At 42.9% G+C, this 19,992-nt stretch overlaps 1 long non-coding RNA gene across 1 annotated transcript; it reads right to left on the minus strand.

Annotated features, from left to right (window-relative positions):
• Window positions 1-418: 418 nt before the first annotated feature.
• Window positions 419-17,671, minus strand: LOC113879154. The gene is made up of 4 exons (XR_003507217.1): window positions 17,329-17,671; window positions 16,832-17,009; window positions 11,648-11,771; window positions 419-1,697 (listed from the first exon to the last, which is right to left on the minus strand). It is a non-coding gene; the product is annotated as an uncharacterized LOC113879154 (long non-coding RNA).
• Window positions 17,672-19,992: the final 2,321 nt, after the last annotated feature.

The raw sequence follows: 19,992 nt of genomic DNA on the forward strand, positions 1-19,992 counted from the left end.
ATGAGAGGAAAAGATATATGGAGAAAAGTTAAAGGGATATCTATCTATCACCTATCTATCTGTCTATGTATCAATCAGTCTATCTATCATCTATCTTTAGGTCATATCCTTAGATGGAGATAGAGACTGAAAACTCACTCTGTCTTAAAGTAGAAAATTGACTATAGATAGAGAAAGGGTGAGGATGGTTAAAACAAAACTCTCAGTGTACTGAGGAGGCCAGTTACCCCTGGGGTTTGAGATTCTTAATAAACCACATCTTGAAAATGCTGTTTGAAATTGCTTGAAAATGCTGTTGAAAAAACAGAAAATTTGGGGGTTTTTTTGGGATGACATAATTGTAGATAGATTTTAATTTTTTTTAATTTTCATTAAAGTTATTTCAATATTTTCCATAAAATGATAATAATATGAACAGTTTAAGTTTTCTTTGTTTTATTGAAGTATAATTGATTTACAATGTGGTATAAACTGCGTATACACAGTTTCTGGTGTACGGCAAAGTGATTCAATTATACATGTGTATAATAGCTTGCATTTGCTAATCCCAAACTCCCAATCCATGTCTTCCCCTCTCCCCTCTGTCTTGGCAACCACAACTCTGTTCTTCATATTTGTGAGTCTGCCTAAAGAAGGTTTTTTCAAAGTGAAACTTCCAGATTTTTTTTTCATTATATTATTTATATTATAGAAAATTTTTGAATATATACAGAAGCATAGAGAACAATATGTCAACCCTCACGGATGCACCACTGAGTCTCAATGATTAGTCTCTGTTTGCCTGTCTCCTTTGATGTGTCTCCCTCATGCTAGTTGTTAGGCTGTTACCTCAGCTCCAGGCCCACCTTTCATGTCCTCGTTGAGAATCTGGGACTCTTCAAACCTCATCTCTGCTTCACCAGTTGGCTCCCTGTTGGCCACAGTGTTGGAGGGAGACTGAGATTGGAGGAGGAAGGGACTTGCCTCTTCCTGTTGGCTTCCTGTCAACATCACCACCGTTTCCTGAGGCAGTAGCCCCTTTCCAGACTGACAGTGGTATTTAGTTGCAGTTTCTCCAACATTCACACAACCAGCCTGTTGCCCTCTTCAAAGGCATCAGCCCCAGTTGCCAGAGTACTTGGAGATGGGGAGTGACTTTGGCGCCCCTCCTTGAGCTCAGACACTAGAGATCCTCTCAGAGGTCTGTGTTCCAGCTGAGTAGGGACCTTTTGTCAAGCCTTAGGTTGCCAAGTGCAACCACTTCCCTTTATTCCCCAGCCTTAGGGCAGTAACTACTTCCTTCAATTGGTACGTTAATGATATCTTAGGTTCTCTTTTTGCCTTCCAGTGACCTGGTTAATACTTCTTTCTCTGTTAACAATACGTGGAATAGATTCTGTCTCCTGATAGGATCCTGACTGACCTACCCCTTCCTCCTTTATTTTAAAAGCAAATTCAGACATTATGCCATTTCATCTCTAAGTGTATGTCCAACTTGCATACATTTAAAAAAATTAGATAACCACCATGGCATTAACAAGCAAAGTTAACAGTAATTCCTAAATGTCATTTAATAATTAGTTTGCATGCAAATTTCTTTGATTTTCTCAGCGACCTCTGAGATCTTCATAAGCATTGTTCACAGATGGCCTTGGAATCCAGGGAGGGAACAGAAACAAGGGACACGGAAGGTTGGGTCCTGCTCCAGGTGGGAATTCCTAAAGAAAAAGAAAACCCCTTTCAGTTTCATTCATCTTAAGGCTATACCTGGGGTACAAAGGAGTCCTGGGAGAAGACAGGCGCTACTTTTTTTTGGCTGTGCCAGATCTTAGCTGTGGCATGCAGAATCTTTAGTTGAGGCATATGGGATCTAGTTCCCTGATCATGGATTAAACCGGGGTGGCCTGCATTGGGACCATGGAGTCTTAACCACTAGGCCACCAGGGAAGACAGTTACTTTCAGGGCAGACAGGGTAGTGGGAGGCCCTGAGGATCAAACAGCAGGATTTGAGTGTGTTGGCCAAAGCATTATCAATTGACTGCCTTTGGCCACTGCCTCCTCACCACCATCCAGTACTGATTACAAAAGTGAAGGAAGTATCTTTAGGTCACAACTTTACTAAGAAAGAAAAAAAAACTGCCAAGGGGGGCAGGTCAGAGGAGACAGAGAACAGGGGCATGCTTGGAGTTCAGCTGGATGCTTCAGTCAATTCAGTCCACGATGGGATTCAGCTCCTGGCAGGGACTGCTTTCCTGGCTGTCCCCTCCATCCCACCATAAATCTTCATCACTTTCCCAGGAGAAGCACCACCATGGCCAAGTGGTGGTTTTCATAATGAAAGTTTCAGTGATTTATTTATCTTTCCAAGATTCTCCAAACAAAAGAAACTTAGTTGGACATGTCTAAATACTGTCAGTCATCATAGCCTTGAAGACCTCCATACTCTGTGTTTAGAACATAACTAAAATTAATGACACAATAAAGATGCCAAAACTCTGGTCTCTGATAAAGGCAAGGGGGAAAGCAGTGAAAAACAACTTCACGTTCTTCATAGTTGTGTTGAATTGTATTTCAGTTTCGAAAAGGAGGTCTTGTTAGTTTCAAGGGGACACACAGAAAGGAAACACATTGGCCATTTTCTTAGGAACACTCTCTTGAGCCCCCAGGCCACCCTCATACCAGACAGGGAAAACTTGGTTTACAAAGAAATATTTGTTAATAATCAATGCTAATAATCAAACCGCAGTATGATATTTACATATCATCATGTTCTCAGCAACTCAAATTAGCTGTCAAACAACTTGGTTAAAACAGCACTGAATATTTCTCTTGACCTTGAGGTCCCAGGCTATCCCAGAATGTGTTTTTTTGGTTATTTTCCATGAACTTTGCAGGCACAGTAATTGTGCAAGCCCCATTTTTGGAAGATCAAGTTACATTGTGCTTCATCTCAACCACAGAATTCACCGGAAGACCAGGAGAGAAAAAATGAAAATTCTACTTTTGCTCTGCTGCTTTTAGTGATAGGAAGTGGTTAAGTCAAACTCCCTAGTATCTGAGTTTCCTCATCTGTAAAATGGAAGTGACTTGCCTTGTTTTCCTTCCAGGGTTATCACAAACATGAAATAGGAGAGTCCTTTAAAAACTGTAGATGACTTATGTATCGGGGAGGTCATCTCTGAATTATTTAGCAATTCATGGAAGTCTTAAGATTGCTGCTGCTTAGGACTTTGGGAAATTCTTCAACCTTGCCTTGCCACGATTTAGCCCAAGGAGAAGCGAGATCATTAATTCCTTTTTCTCTCTCGGAAGAAAGTTGTGGAAGAGAGATATTAACTGGGAAGACCTTGTAAATTCTGGATCTCTTTTGGAAATTGTCACCAGTTACAGTAGCTGAAAAATCTTGAATTAGTCAGAAATCACTTATGCACCTTACAAATAAGCACAATCCCTCAGCTTCATGCACCGATCACTGTCTGCTGAATTTAGTACCATCTCAGCTGTCTGTGGGAGTTCTTGGAGGCCCTGCAGAAGCCAGCCTGAGTCTGTCTGCTCTTTTCTCACTAGTCTATCTGTTGCTTTAGCATCTTCACAGCCCAAAGCCCTGTTGAACATCGCTGGAGCTGGTTTCTGCAGGCTTGCCCTTCAAATGTTCCTTCTCCCCACTTTGCTTCTCCATATTTAGCTCTCCTTGCAGAAAGAGTCAGAGAAGGCAATGGCACCCCACTCCAGTACTCTTGCCTGGAAAATCCCATGGACAGAGGAGCCTGGTAGGCTGCAGTCCATGGGGTCGCGATGGTCGGACACAACTGAGCGACTTCCCTTTCACTTTTCACTTTCATGCATTGGAGAAGGAAATGGCAACCCACTCCAGTGTTCTTGCCTGGAGAATCCCAGGGACAGGGGAGCCTGGTGGGCTGCCGTCTATGGGGTCGCACAGAGTCGGACACAACTGAAGCGACTTAGCAGCAGCAGCAGAAAGAGTTGACTCATGCAAACTGATGTGGTTCACGACTTAACTGAGTCTGATTACTTGGACTGAATACAGATGATGCTTCAGAGCCTCTTCATGTGGTACATGACATCGGAAAGCCTGATGATGAGGAGTCAGTCTTTGGACTTTCAATTTGGTACCATTTGTTGTTACATTAAATCCATACTGTTTTGTTTTTTTTTAATCTATTCGTTTATTGGCCATACCTCACAGCTTGTAGGATCTTAATTCTCTTACTAGGGGTTGGACCCAGGCCACAGAAGTGAAAGCACCAAATCCTAATGACTAAACCACCAAGTAACTTCCTCCATACTATTTTTTTTTTTTAAAGAAGAAAGACTTTTTCCAAAAAATACATACTTTAGTTAATTTATTGATTTGGCTGAGTCAGGTCTTAATTGCGGCACTCAGGATCTGTAATTGCAGTGCACGGGCTTCTTCTCTAGCTGTGTGGCATTGGCTCTGTGGTTGTGGTGTGTGGGCTTAGTCGTCCCAAGGCACGTGAGATCTTACCTCCTGACCAGAGATGGAACCTCCTGCATTGGGAGTGCAGAGTCTTAGTCCCTGGATGACCAGGGACATCCCTACACCTTCTTGCTTGAAGTCCCCTCCCAGTATCAGTGGCACAGAAGTCTCCTGGGTTTCCACCTACCCTCTGTACCTCTGTTCCTCATCTCTTTTCAGTTGTTCTTTCCCTGCCCTTTTTTTACATAATTCTATTCCTCATATTTATGCCCCAGGACCACTTACTTTTCTCATCCTATATGCTTTTATAAAAAGATACTCTCAGTTGTGTTCACGTTTTCAGTTACCATCTATTTGCTGTTGACTCCCAAATTTATATTTCCAGCTTATATCTCTCTTTTGAGTTTCAAACCCATATAGCCAACTCCCTACTAAAATGATGAGTTCCAAAGGCAAGGCATATTCAACATGCTTGATAATGAATCCATCCAGTTCTCTCCCAAAAGGTATTCCTTCTCTGTGTTTTCATTATCTATGCAAGAATTCAATCAGAACCTTGATGTTTCAAAGGATTGTGCTTTTTATATGGTGGCTGGCTTCCAACAGTCAGGAAACAGAAGCTGCCAAGCCAGTTAAGGGTTACGTCTGTAGCTGGTGCATCATCGCTTCTGCTGAATTATATTGCTCAAACCAGTCCTAAGGTTCACACAGATTCAACAGAGTGGAGACATTGGCTACCTCATTATGAGGGAGTGTCAAGTTCATATTGCAAAAGACTATGTGGAGTGGGAGGTATTATTTTGACCATCTTTGGAAAATGCAATTTGCAACTACGGCAAAATCAGAAATCAAATTCAGACTCGACCAACTGCGAAGCCAAAGCACTTAATCATGAAGTTCCATTGCTTCACATGTTCAGAAGTTACGTTGCTTCACTGAAAAATAACTGAAATAAAGAAATATTGGGACTCCTCAATCATTAGTTAATTATTCATTCATGTAGTCATCAAATATTGTTAACAACAAACTCAGGCATTGTTTGGGTGCATAGACAAGTCACTGGTCCCCTGAAGCCTCGAGTCTATTCTTCCAACATTGCATAAGTAGTTTCCTTTTAAATCAATGGAATTCGAATCAGTTGTTTTTAAGGGGCAGGAACAATCCATTTTTGATCCTTATGCAATGTTGGAATGAAGCCCTACAGGGAAAAAGGCCTACAAAGAGTTTAAAATTGAAGCCTGACCCAGTCAAAGTTTACAGCATCGTAGAATGTTTAGACCTTTTGGTGTGGCGTGTATTCAGGGGCGATTGTACATTTTAAATATTTACAGCTGATGAATATTTTTCAGTATATGACAGTGCTTGACACATAGCAGCTTGTAGGAAAAAAATGCTTGAATTCAACATTCAAGTGAATTAATTACACATCCTGTCCCAGGGTCAAACAGTGGTGCTGGCTACATGGCCAACATTTGGCAGGCCAATTGCCAAAACAAATCAGTTGGATCACTGTGCAATCCAATTCCCTCATTTAAGACAACTGGAACAATAACAATGAAATCAGATTGACTCTATGGAAATCTAATCAATTGCTCCACAATCAGATATAACAGCTCTCCAATCAAATTAATTTTATTTGGTTTAGTTAAGCGACATAGGCACAACATTCATAGGGTGCCTGTTCTCTCCTCATACACAGCATGACTTAATATCAGCATTTGAAGGGATCCTAAAGGCTCTGATTGTATGCTTTTCATGTGGGAAAAGAGCGGAGACAGCCTACAAAGTCACTAAATCAATGTGGTATGTCTCTCTGCGGTGCTCAGTGTATCTTCAGATTTGGAGGGGGGTTATTAACAAATTTAAATGAATACAGATGCATCATGGAATATGTATTACTCAAGATAGATCAGATTATGCTGTGATAACAAACAATTTCCAATCTTGGTGACTTAAAGCAAAAAAGCTTATTTCTCATTCACAGAACACATCCATGACAGTTAGCTGGGGCCTATGTTTCATGTTTTCATTGTAGCATCTCTGTAGAACTTTGCCTGTTGTCTTAGGGGAGGAAAAGACAACTATAGCACATCATGATTAGGTATTAACACAGTCATCTAGAGGGCTTTCCCCGTGGCTCAGTGGTAAAGAATCGGTCTGCAATGCAGGAGATGCTCAGGAGCTGTGGGTTTGATCCCTGGGTTGGGAAGATCCCCTGGAGAAAGGAAAGACAACCCACTCCATTATTCTTGCCTGGAGAATTCCATGGACGGAGGAGCCTGGCAAACTACAGTCCATGGGGTCGCAAAGAGTCGGACATGAGTGAGAACCCCCTCCAACACACACACAGCCATCTGGAAACCCCTGTCATGCCCACACACACCTCACTGGCCAAAGCATGTTAGAGAGCCCCACTCATCTTCAAAGAGGGGCAGGATAGTGCAATCCTACTATGTGTCCAGAAGAACTGGAAATATTTTATGAGCAGTATTAATATCTACCACAGAATGGGATGCAAATTCCATGTACACTTCAGGATGAAACACACGATTTTGAAGAAGTTTCTTGGAATCCATGTGCACCTACTCAGATGTTGATTGAATAGGGGAATCCTAGAGAAGGATACATACATGCCTAAAGTTGTTAGTGAACCAGGCAAACCAAAAGCTGACAAGACCAGGTTTGTAACCAAGAGTTTATCCTCAAGGCAGTCAGTCTAGAAGGCAGGAGGGCAAGACTCAGATCTGCCTCCCCAGAGGTGAGGGGTTTGATATGCTTATGGGATTAATGAGCCAGGGGGTCTTAGGCAAGAAAGGGGACTGGAGGTGGGGAAAAGGTGAACCATTGTTCTGCATGTCTTCATGGGATGCATGTTCAAAAATGGAGGTGCGCAGCATGACCTGAAGATGGAGTTTTTAATCCCTTTGACATTAAAAGGTCACCCATCAGCCACTGGGGCAGTCCTAGCTTTGGAGTCGGTGGACCCAACCAGTTTTGACCTGTTTGAACTGGGCAGGAGCTGACTTCAGTTTCTGAAAAACAAGCCCCTGCCCACCGCACACCCCCATTACTGTAGAGACCCATATGTGGAAGACTTTATCTATAGGGGTGGTTAATAAATCTGGTTATAGATTACCTAGGTTACATGAAGCTTGGAGGATATGCAATTAAAGAAAGAAGAAGAAGAAGAAGAAAAAAAAACCCAACTAGCTCAATTAGCAAAGGCATGTTAAAAACAGAGGGGTTTTTAACTATAAGCAAGGTGAAAAGACAGCCTTCAGAATGGGAGAAAATAATAGCAAATGAAGCAATGGGCAAAGAATTAATCTCAAAAATATACAAGCAACTCTTACAGCTCAATTCCAGAAAAATAAACGACCCAATCAAAAAATGGACCAAAGAACTAAACAGACATTTCTCCAAAGAAGACATACAGATGGCTGACAAACACATGAAAAGATGCTCAACATCACTCATTATCAGAGAAATGCAAGTCAAAACCACAATGAGGTACCATCTTACGCCAGTCAGAATGGCTGCGATTCAAAAATCTACAAATAATAAATGCTGGAGAGGGTGTGGAGAAAAGGGAACCCTCTTACACTGTTGGTGGGAATGCAAACTAGTACAGCCACTATGGAGAACAGTGTGGAGATTCCTTAAGAATCTGGAAATAGAACTGCCTTATAACCCAGCAATCCCACTGCTGGGCATACACACCGAGGAAACCAGAATTGAAAGAAACACGTGTACCCCAATGTTCATCGCAGCACTGTTTATAATATCCCGGACATGGAAGCAACCTAGATGTCCATCAGTAGACGAATGGATAAGAAAGCTGTGGTACCTATACACAATAGAGTATTACTCAGCCATTAAAAAGAATACATTTGAATCAGTTCTAATGAGGTGGATGAAACTGGAGCCTATTATCCAGAGTGAAGTAAGCCAAAAATAAAAGCACCAATACAGTATACTAACGCATATATATGGAATTTAGAAAGATGGTAATGATAAACCTATATGTGAGACAGCAAAAGAGACACAGATGTAAAGAATAGTCTTTTGGACTCTGTGGGAGAAGGCGAGGGTGGGATGATTTGAGACAATAGCATTGAAACATGTATATTATCATATGTGAAACAGATCGCCAGTCCAGGTTCGATGCATGAGACAGGGTGCTCAGGGCTGGTGCACCGGGATGACCCTGAGGGATGGGATGGGGAGGGAGGTGGGAGAGGGGTTTCAGGATGGGGAACACATGTACACCCATGGCTGATTCATGTCAATGTATGGCAAAACCACTACAATATTGTAAAGTAATTAGCCTCCAATTAAAATACATAAATTTAAAAAAACTTAAAGCTAAAATACAGGGAGAAAAAAAAAAAACAGAGGGGTTTTTAATAAGCCACTCCCTTATCTGATGTTTGGTAAGGTACACTCAAGGACTTCTATGAAGGCACAAGCTTCTATTAACCCTATGGGACACATTTCAAAGTACTTCATTTTATCTTAAAATGTATAAATGCACATTCATTCCCTTACTTTTTAAAGTCAGTCTGCATGGATATCTAGGAAAATGGGTTTCTTGACTGAGATTCCTTACAGCCTAATGTCCCTGAGTGCTTTCTCTATGTGAGAATCTAAAGCCATAGGCTTTCTTGGGTTTCAAAATCACTGCAGATGGTGACTTCAGCCATGAAATCAAAAGATGCTTGCTCCTTGGAAGAAAAGCAGTGACAAACCCACAAAGCATATTAAAAAGCAGAGACATTACTTTACTGAAAAGGTCCTTCTAATCAAATCTATGTATGGTTTTTGCAGTGGTCATGAATGGGCGCGAGAGTTGGACCATAAAGAAAGCTGAGTGCTGAAGAATTAATGCTTTTGAACTGTGGTGTTGGAGAAGACTCTTGAGAGTCCCTTGGACAGCAAGAAGATCAAACCAGTCATTCCTAAAGAAAATCAGTCCTGAATATTCATTGGAAGGACTGATGCTGAAGCTGAAGCTCCAAAACTTTGGCCACCTGATGTGAAGAGCTGACTCATTGGAAAAGACCCTGATGCTGGGAAAGATTGAAGGCAGGAGGAGAAGGGGACGACAGAGGATGAGATGGTTGGATGGCATCACCAACTTGATTTTTAATTCGATTATGTACTTAGAGTAAGTACAAAAGGCACAAACAGGTTTGGGAATGATACAACTCAAATGGAGGCAACAGAAACGCAAAAGCATAGCAAACAGCATACAGGCCACTAGTCTCAGGACATAAGTTTGGGCAAGCTCTGGGAGTCGGTGATGGACAGGGAGGCCTGGCATGCTGCAGTCCATGGGGTCGCAAACAGTCGGATGCAACTGAGCCACTGAACTGACCTGAAAGCCACAGGCAAAGGCATCTGAGTGAAAAGTCCTTCAGGATGTTTTAGAATTCTTGTACCATCTTCCTCGCCTCTTCTACACATTATTTGGAAGCAACTTTCAAATGAAACTTCTTGCATTTAAAAAATATTTCCAAAACTTTTAACTTGCCTTTTCAGCATTAAAATAAAATGCTGAAATAGTGAAAATAAATTCACTGTTTATTTAAAAAAATTGACATACAGATAGGACTCATCCTTGCATATCTACATCAGGATAGTTTTCATAGAAACAACAGCTTTACTTCTTTTTCCAGTTATATTCTATGCATTTACATAATTTTTAATTCAATTATGTGCTTAGAGTGAGTACAAAAGGAACAAACAGGTTTGGGAATGACACAACTCAAGTGGAGGGAAGAAAAGTGCAAAGCATAGCGGAGTGTACACAGGCCACTAGTCTCAGGCATTCCTGATCAGCAGATAGCACATTTTCAGTAACAAATGGAGGGTGCTTGATGATACTCTGATAACTGTTAAAAGACCTTGTACTAAACTTCGGGTGGAAAAGTCCAACATCTTCCTATCACAATTAGTGATCCTATAGTCCAGAGCCTGTAAACTACTTAAATTCATTTATTCATTTGTGAATTCATTATTCACTGACCATTCATAGACAATAGAGTATAGTGGATAAATACACAGATTCTAGCACCAGAGCACTGCCTGGATTTGAATTTCAGTTATGCTGTGTGACCTGTGGCGAGTCTCTTCACTTCTCTTTTTCTCAATTTCCCTAACTGTAAAATGGGAGAAGAGGACCTACCTCACAGGGTTGTTATCAAGATTAGATGAGATAATGGATTTAAGTGCTGTTTAAATGTTGTTAAGTCACTTGCTCAGTCGTGTCTGACTCTTTGCGACCCCGTGGACTGTAGCCCACCAGGCTCCTCCGTCCGTGGGATTCTCCAGGCAAGAATACTGGAGTGGGTTGTCATTTCCTTCTCCAGGGGATCTTCCCAACCCAGGGATCGAACCCAGGCCTCCCGCATTTCGGGCAGACACTTCAACCTCTGAGCCACCAGGGAAACCCAAATGTTACCTTATGATAAATGCATACATTGGAGGACTATTTGCTGAGTAAATGCTCTTTAGTCGCTAAGTCGTGTCTGACTCTTCTGCGGCCCCACGGACTGTAGTTCTCCAGTCTTCTCTGTCCCTGGGATTTCCTGGCAAGACTAACTGGAGTGGGTGGCCATTTCCTCCTCCAGGGGATCCTCATGACCCAGTGATCAAACACGATTATCCTGCATTTGCGGATGGTTTCTTTACCACTGAGCCACTAGAGAAGCCCACTGAGTCAATACCATGTGTCAAGTTTTGGGTTAGTGATGGGAGAGAGAAAGGTGAATGATAGCACAGTCATTTCTCTTGTAGGGTTAATAGTTTAATGTGAAGAGGCCGATATTACATAAGTAAGTTTTGAAATAATTAGGTACAGTTAGTTACATTTTATGAGGAAGTATGGATGACTCCATAAGGAAGTCATCTGGTGGCGCAGTGGGTAAGAATCAGCCTGCCAATGCAGGGGACACACGTTAGATCCCTGGTCTGAGAAGATCCACCTGCTGCTGAGCAGCCAAGCCCATGCGTCACAACTACTGAACCCGTGCGCCCTGGAGCCTGAGCTCTGCAACAAGAGAAGCCACTGCAATTAGAAGCTCCAGCACCGCAACGAAGACTAGCCCCCACCCGCCACAACTAGAGAAAGCCCGAGTGCAGTAAAGACCTAGCCTAGGGTAGCCAAAAAATCATTAAAAAAATAAATAAATACATGAAATAAATACCAATAGCCGTCGATTATCTCTCATCATTTCTGTGCATCAGTATGGAAGTATGGAATGAGCCTTTCCTCGCCACATCTTCAGGTATTAGTACACTCTGGCACATACTAAGTTCAACAAAATATTTCTGGAGGGAATAATGAATAAATAAATATATGAATTACCCAAAAAATAATACTCATTCAGTAGATAAGGAAGTACTGAAACTATAAAGGCATGTAGTTTATAGTGTTTCTAGTTCACTAAGATGCCTTCCTTAAACAGGTTTTCTAAGATTTAAATTTAGATAACTAGATTCAGAATTTTATTTTTTATATGATATCAGCACTATACTTACACACATAGGAAAAATGCAAGTAGAGTATCATTATACATTTGAACCATTATTTTTATATGCTTCAAAATGAATTTCTTTATGGCAGAATTTTAACTTCCTCAACTGTAGGAGTCTTTTAACTAGCAGGGGACATTATTGAATGGTAAATGAATGATAAAATGTAAAATGTTTTGTTGCCCCCAAAACAACCAAACAGACCCACCATTTAGCAGATCTCTGAGGCCTTCTATAACTTCGGAAACAAACTCATGCAAGAAAAGTTGGGTCCTGTAGAATTCATGGAGGAGAAGGGGAGGGATTCACCATTCTGGGGAGCTCAGTTTTAACAAGAGGGTTTACTCCCTTCTGGGACTTCCCTGCTAGCTCAGCTGGCAAAGAATCCGCCTCCTGTGCAGGAGACCCTGGTTTGATTCCTGGGTTGGGAAGATACCCTGGAGAAGGGAAAGGCTACCCACTCCAGTATTCTTGCCTGGAGAATTTCAAGGACTGCATAGTCCATGGGGTCGCAAAGAGCTGGACATGAGCGACTTTCACTTTTACTTACTCCCTATAGGGCTTCCCTGGTGCCTCCGACAGTAAAGAATCTGCCCATAATGTGGCAGACTGGGGTTCGATTCCTGGGTCAGGAAGATCCCCTGGAGAAGGGAATGGCTACCCACTCCAGTATCCTTGCCGGGAAAATTTCATGGATAGAGGAACTTAGGGGGCTACAGTCCATGGGATTGCAAAGAGTTGGGCATGACTGAGCAAATAGCACTTTACTCCCAATAAACATGACTACAAAAATTTTAAATGGCTTAAATAGAAAAATATTCAAGATGCATTATATTCTTCCCAGATTCCTTTAATGGAATGTTCTGGAAACGCAGCATGTCCAGTTGTAGCATGGTTGGTTAGAGCTGAAGAAATCTCTCCAACTGAATTTGTAAAGAAGAGAGTACGCAGCCCTACTGTTTCTATTTGCCTCTCTCTCTCCCATCTTTTATAATCTCTCAGCTATGAAATGGCAACCCACTCCAGTGTTCTTGCCTGGAGAATTCTAGGGATGGGGGAGCCTTATGGGCTGCCGTCTATGGGGTCGCACAGAGTCGGACACGACTGAAGTGACTTAGCAGCAGCAGCAGCAGCAGCTATGTAAAATGGGACGTGACTGACAAGGGCCAAATGTATTTCCTGATCTATCTACATAATGACCCCATTATCTGTTAAGTGTGAGTGCATTTAGGGACATCACAGGGCAGACTATTTAATATTTGCAATGTTTGGCATCTAGTTTTCTGTAAGCATCCACTGGCTTAGATGCCTGGTAGTGATCAGCTACTCAGGTATTGTAAACAAGTAACAAAAATAAGAAGAGGAGTTTACAGACTCCTCTCCTATCTTCTGAAAGTCTGAACCACATCTGCCATCTCCCTGCTCCACTTGTTCTCAATTCGTCTCCCCCCTCCACACCTTCTCACTATCGCCTTCATCCTTCTCCCTCTCATGCTCTTTATTTTATTTTGTTCTTCTCCCTTCTCCCTCTCCCCCTCTCCTACCTACCTACCTCTTCATTCTCCTTTCCACCACCTTGCCTTCCCTCTTTCTTCACCCTTCCATCTTTTGCAAAATGTCATTCATTTTCCATCAGCAAAAACCTACATATACAGCTCTTTATCTTCAATTGCCCTGCAGTTTAAGTTACCAGGTTTCCCTGAGGTGTGTCTTCTAATGCCTGCCAATTATTTAGGACTTCAGATCTGGAGATAGGGTGATGCATCATTAAAGAAGAACTGATAAGAATAATCAAATACAAGCTGCCGGTCAACACTTGACAGCTGGCAGAAGAGCTGTCTCATAGAGGATGCTATCAGGGCTGTGCAGAAGCCCGAGGAGGTTATACAATTCCAAACTAGCATCCTGATCTGTAGGACAGACAGAAAGACAATAGGAGGGAGAAGCTAGATTTAAACATGGCAAAGGGAAAACACAGCCTTGGATCTGGGAAGAGTTGATGATAGCTAAACTAAGAATTATAAAGTGGGTTTGAAACTTCCTGTGGGAGCCCTGCGTTGGCCTGTCTTCCCGCCCCATGGACTCTGTGCCAGCAAACACATCTCCTTTGCACTTGTCAGCATTCTGTTCTTGTTAGAGACTGGGATTCCCGGCAGTGGGAGAGACCAGCACTGCTTGATATGCAGGACAGGCACTCCTGCGACAGTCTCTGCACGCTTAGGTCCTCATGCTCTGGAGATGCTTCCCAGCCGACCAGGCAGTAGCTGGGTGTCCCCGGGCACCTGGGGACAAGCCCTCACCTCTCCCCAGGGACAGCTCCCTCCTGCTACCTCAGTACCCTGCCCCCTCCCAATATTCTTTTTTTTGGATTTTTTCCCCTACATGTGAGTGTGTCTGGGCCACCACCTCCCTTCACGTAGCCCAATAGGTAGATTTCCAGGTTCTGAATCCTTTGCAGAGGAAGGGTGCTGAGGGACTGACTAGGAGGGGTTGCCTGGGAAGGCCCAGGTGTCCCTCTGGGTGAGGGGACACCCCAGGAGAAGAGCCTCCTGGGGTGCTGTAAATGTTCTCTGTCTCAGCCTGAGTGATGGTTGTGTAAGGGTGTGCATATGGAAACATGTACCCAGCTGTGCATTGAGATTGTGCACTGAACTGTGTGTCAGTTCTATCCTGAGAGAGAGAGAAAAAAAATCTAGAATCTGGTTTTGACTCCACTTAGGCTTGTATGACCTCTGGCTCTTGCCAAGCCTATAAACAGGGCTAAATATAGTACTTGTCACAGAGGGGGTTGTGTGGATGAAAATAAAAAGCATTCAGCATGTGTAAAGGGCTTGGGACAGGATCAGTGCTCAATAATAGATGGCAAATATCATCATAACTGTTGGAGAAAATTACTCTTCCAAAGTGGTAATGAATGTAATGAATGCAAATATTTGGATTTAAAATCCCTCATTGCATATTGGAGCATCTGGACTCCATCTTTCAGGGCCTTAACTCAGAGGTATGACCAATAGTGGGGATTTAGGCACTGAAGCAGGCTAACAGAAGGAAATCATCCAGCAAGGGGCCTGGGAGGGCTCTTTAAATTCTAGCAGCTGGGCAGCCCCAGCCACCTGGCCGGCCTGTGCAGGCTGGCCTCACCTGTATATCACACCCATTTCAGCCACATGTCTCGAGTCCTGGAGGCAAATTTCTGATGAATTCATTTTTAACCAATAAACTTCACTCATATGCAGAGTGTAAACTCTGGATCGACGTGCTCTGACACCAAGGCTGAGAAACACAGTTGTGACTAATGGCATTATCTCAGCTCAGCAGTGGAAAATCAGAGCCTTCTTGATTCTTTTTCTGCGATCATTAAAATCTGTTCTACTCTGCCCAGGAAATGGATGAGACCCTGGTATTTATTGCTGACCTCCACTTTGCCTGTAACTACTTAGAAATCCATAGAACTACAGGATGTCTGAGCTCTACAACATCTTAAAGAGTAGCTAAATGAAAACCCCTTGCTTTATAGATGAAGTGGGAAGAAAAGTAACTCGCACGAGGTTCATTCATCTTGAACAAGTATTTATTCAGCAACTGTGTGCCAGGATTTGTGGTAGACCCTGGATTATATAACTTGGCATGGAAAATTCCTTCCAGCTCTCTTCTGGAGTTCTCCCAAGCCAGGCCATGACTTGAGTCGGTACTACATGATATGCATTGATGTCTTTGATAGAACGGTAATGTAGACAGTGTACAGCAGCTGGAGTACTGAGTTATATAGTCAAGGGGGAAGCAGGGGCTCTGTTGGCTGACATTGTAAACCACTGTGGGCTTATCAACAGGTAAGACCCAAAGGCCGGTGCCCTGAGCTGGATGGAGGGACGCGGGCTCCCCTGCAGCCTTCTCGTAATCTCTTCTGCTGCACGCAGCTCTTTGGGGGCATCACCTTTCTTTTCTGACTTCCCGATTTTTAGCCTACTCTACCTAGTCATCCTATTCTGAACTCAACCACCTACATGTGCTGGAAAGAGAAATAGAATACGCAGAGGCCTGGCCCTGGTTCTCAAAGCCCCTCCACTGAGGGACCCGACAGCTTGTGCTTTGTTATCGTTCAGTCTCTCAGTCAAGTCCGACTCTCTGCGACCCCATGGACTGCAGCATGCCAGGCTTCCCTGTCCTCCATTATCTCCCAGAGTTTGCTGAAACTCATGTCCATTGAGTCAGTAATGCTGTCTCATCCTCTGCCGCCCCCTTCTCCTTCTATCCTCAATCTTTGCCAGCATAGTTTTTTCCAAGGAGTTGGCTCTTCATATCAGGTGGCCAAAGTGTTGAAGCTTTGCAGCATGTGCTATGGGGCAGGAAACCACATTTTGTCACCCTCCAGGCAAGTAACCGAAACTTTTGAAATGGACCAGACACAAGGCACCAAGGAGTATTGAGGGCTGTGGCAAAGTGGAGGTGCGCCTCTGCATAAAGGGACAGTCACTCCTCAGTCTGATGGGTTTTTCCACAGACATTACAGAGCCAGCACTGCCGCAGCTTTAGACTTCTTCAAAATAAACAAGCAACTGTTTTTTTAAGATCATGTGTCCCAGTTTTTTTTAATCATTCTGTAGGTCAAAAAAAAAGAAAGAAACATTTGCGAGCTCCTGGACTGCTTAAAAAACACAAAAGACCTGCTACCTCTAAGGAATGGTCCAGAATATTCTTTCAGATTCAAGGTCAGCAGACATAATTAGAATGGGCAGAACAATGTTTGAGTATGAGAGTTTGTTACTTCTTGGTTCAGAAAAGACAGATATTGTGAGCAGATATTGTGAGAGGGAGCTATAATCACGAGGAAGCTGAATTCCAGCCACGTTACTCACCTCTGCCTCTGGGAAAGTCATTTCAGTAATCTGAGCCTCCTTTTCTCTGCTGGTAATATGGGCTCATGCCATCTTCTCGAGAATTTGTCATTCAGTCAAGAGTCTTTGTGCCGCTGAAGTAGTCCAACTACTCATTCATTTGAATATTTTTTAAGAACCTACCACTCATGTGTGGAATCTGAAATATGATACAAATCAATATATCTACAAAACAGAACAAGACTCACAGACATAGAGAACAGGCTTGTGGTTGCCACGCGAGGGGGTGGGGGAGGGAAGGATTACGAGTTTGGGATTAGCAAACTAGTACATACAGGATGGATAAACAGTAAAGTTCTGCCATATAGCACAGGGAACTATATTAATTATCCTGTGATAAACCATAATGGAAAAAGCTTTATCTATGTATAACTGAGTCACCTTGCTGCATAGGAGAAATTAACACAACATTGTAAACCAACTAACTATATTTCAAAAAAAAAAAAAAAAGAACCTACCATGCAGGAGTCACAGCGTAAGAGCTTGCAACAAGTAATAAACAGAGCAAACACCATTCCTGGCCTCAAAGAGCACACAGTTGAGAGGAGAAGGCAACTTCAGAGGGAGTAACAATGCAGCGTGGCAGATGCTTTGATGGGGTGGAGGGCGTTATGCAAACACCCCGATATGCAGCCTCATCTTCCGTGCCTCTTCCCTACCTTTCTAGGTTCCCATCAAGGGTCTCCAGGCTGCTTCCCGAACATGTCAGCCTCCCATGCCAACCTCTTTTCTGTCTTCAGTTCAGTTCAGCCACTCAGTCATGTCCAACTCTTCACGACCCCATGAACCACAGCATGCCAGGCCTCCCTGTCCATCACCAACTGCCGGAGTCTACCCAAACCCATGTCCATCGAGTCAGTGATGCCATCCAACCATCTCATCCTCTGTTGTCCCCTTTTCCTCCTGCCCTCAATCTTTCCCAGCATCAGGGTCTTTTCAAATGAATCAGCTCTTTGCATCAGGTGGCCAAAATATTGGAGTTTCAGCTTCAGCATCAATCCTTCCAATGAACACCCAGGACTGATCTCCTTTAGGATGGACTGGTTGGATCTCCTTGCAGTCCAAGGGACTCTGAAGAGTCTTCTCCAACACCACAGTTCAAAAGCATCAGTTCTTCAGCACTCAGCTTTCTTTATAGTCCAACTCTGACATTCATACATGACTACTGGAAAAACCATAGCCTTCACTAGACGGACCTTTGTTGACAAAGTAATGTGTCTGCTTAACTTAGAAAAAAATTTTTTTTTCTTTTCCTTGCTATGTCTTGGAGCTCTCAGGATCTTAGTTCCCAGACCAGGAATGGAACCCATGCCCCCTGCATTGGGAGTATGGAGTCTTAACCATTGGACCACCAGGGAAGTCCCTATCTTAACATCTTGGTCCTTGCTGTTTACTCTGCCTGGAATGATCTTTCCCCAGCTATTTTCAGAGCTCCTTCTTTATTTCACTCACACTTCTCCTCCCAGAGATGTCCTCTGCTCAGAGGTGTCCTCCGATTGTCCTGCTTAAAATAGCAACCCCACATGTTCTGCTTTAGGTTTTTATAGCTCTGGCTGTCACCCGATGTTCTAATCTCTCAGCTTCATAAAGAGTCTGGACTTAAATTTATTTTATTCACTGATTTCTCCCCTGTGCCTGGAACAGAACTTAGATCCTGGTTATTATTCATCAAACCTTTGTTGAGTGAATGAGGGAAATATCCATACATGGGGGATCCTAATGGAGATTCAGGGAAAGCTTCTTGGCAGAGGTGATGTTTAAACCAGCAAGTTGGTCAGATTAAAAAGTTCTTCAGGTAAAGATGGATGCATGGTTATCTTGGGCAAAAGACTGAGCATATAGGAAGTCCTAGATATTAGTAAGAGTTTATCACAATAATGAAAGAAGTTTGAGTGAGATTGGGTGATAAAGCATGGAAAGGGGGGCTGTAATAGAGAGAGCTGCAGATGGAGAGGCAGGCAGGAGCTAGGGGTAGAGGACTCTGAGGACCTAATGTGGAGTCTGGACTTTATCCCACCAGCATAGGGATGCAAGGGGTGCAGCCACTTTGAAAAATAGCTTCACAGTTACTCATGAAGATAAATATACATTTACCATACAGTCCAGAAACACCACATCCAAGTGAAATGAAAACTTATTTTCACACAGAAGACTCTGTGAGTTTTTATAACAGTTTTATTCGTAATTACTCAAAAGAACTGTTCTATATTTTGCATGCTGTGCTGGTTGTACCAGTCTGTGTTTGTGAAAATCTCCATAATCATATACTCCATGGAGTGATTTTACTGCGTGGAAATTTCTCTTTGATTAAAAGAACTGTGGGGAAACATTAGCGGGTTCTTGGTAGAAGAGGAACACTGTCAGATTTGTGTTTTCAAGGGATTGCTGTGGCTGGGGGATGACAAGAATGGAAATAGGACCCCAGTGAGGGGTCGATAGCAGTGGGCCAGGTAACATGACTGTTGCTTGGACAAACTGGGGATGGAAAAAAAGTGGAGGATTGAGATATATTTAGAAAGTGGAATCAGCAAGATTTGGTAATTAGATTTGGGGAGTGAGGATAGGGGAGTGTTCAAGAATGATGCTGAGGAATTTGGACTGAGAACAATTGAGTAAACAGTGGTGCCATTTGCTGTATCCACAAGGATGTGCAGGAGAAGGAGCAGGCCTTGAGAAGCACATGGCCTGGGAATAACACGAGACAACAGTGGGTTGGTACACATCGGGAGTATGATTAAGGTTTTTATCAGTTTGATTGGTTCTGTTTTATTTTAGCAAGCTAGCACATACCTGAGTGCTTGCTTCTAGGGGCCTCTGTGCAACCATAATAAAAAATCCACCTGTCTTGTAAGTTCCCATTGAGACTTCCTGTTCTGTAGCATCGAAACACTTTCCTCTTCCAATCTCAGTGCCGCCAGTTGACTGGTTAAGCCACTGTGTCGACTCAATTCTTGTCAGCACAGCCATATCCCTAAGAAAAATGTAAGTCAGACGCTGCCCTGTTCCCCATACTGATGACTATTTTCAAGGCGATTTAGAGAGATAGCAACAAAAAAGAAAATTTCAGAAAAAAGTCAATATAAATGCCCTGGAAAAGAGAGCTGTCTCCCTCCCAGAGTCTT

The sequence above is a fragment of the Bos indicus x Bos taurus genome, chromosome 20, assembly GCF_003369695.1.
Source record: "Bos indicus x Bos taurus breed Angus x Brahman F1 hybrid chromosome 20, Bos_hybrid_MaternalHap_v2.0, whole genome shotgun sequence".
In the NCBI taxonomy this organism is placed as follows: domain Eukaryota; kingdom Metazoa; phylum Chordata; class Mammalia; order Artiodactyla; family Bovidae; genus Bos; species Bos indicus x Bos taurus.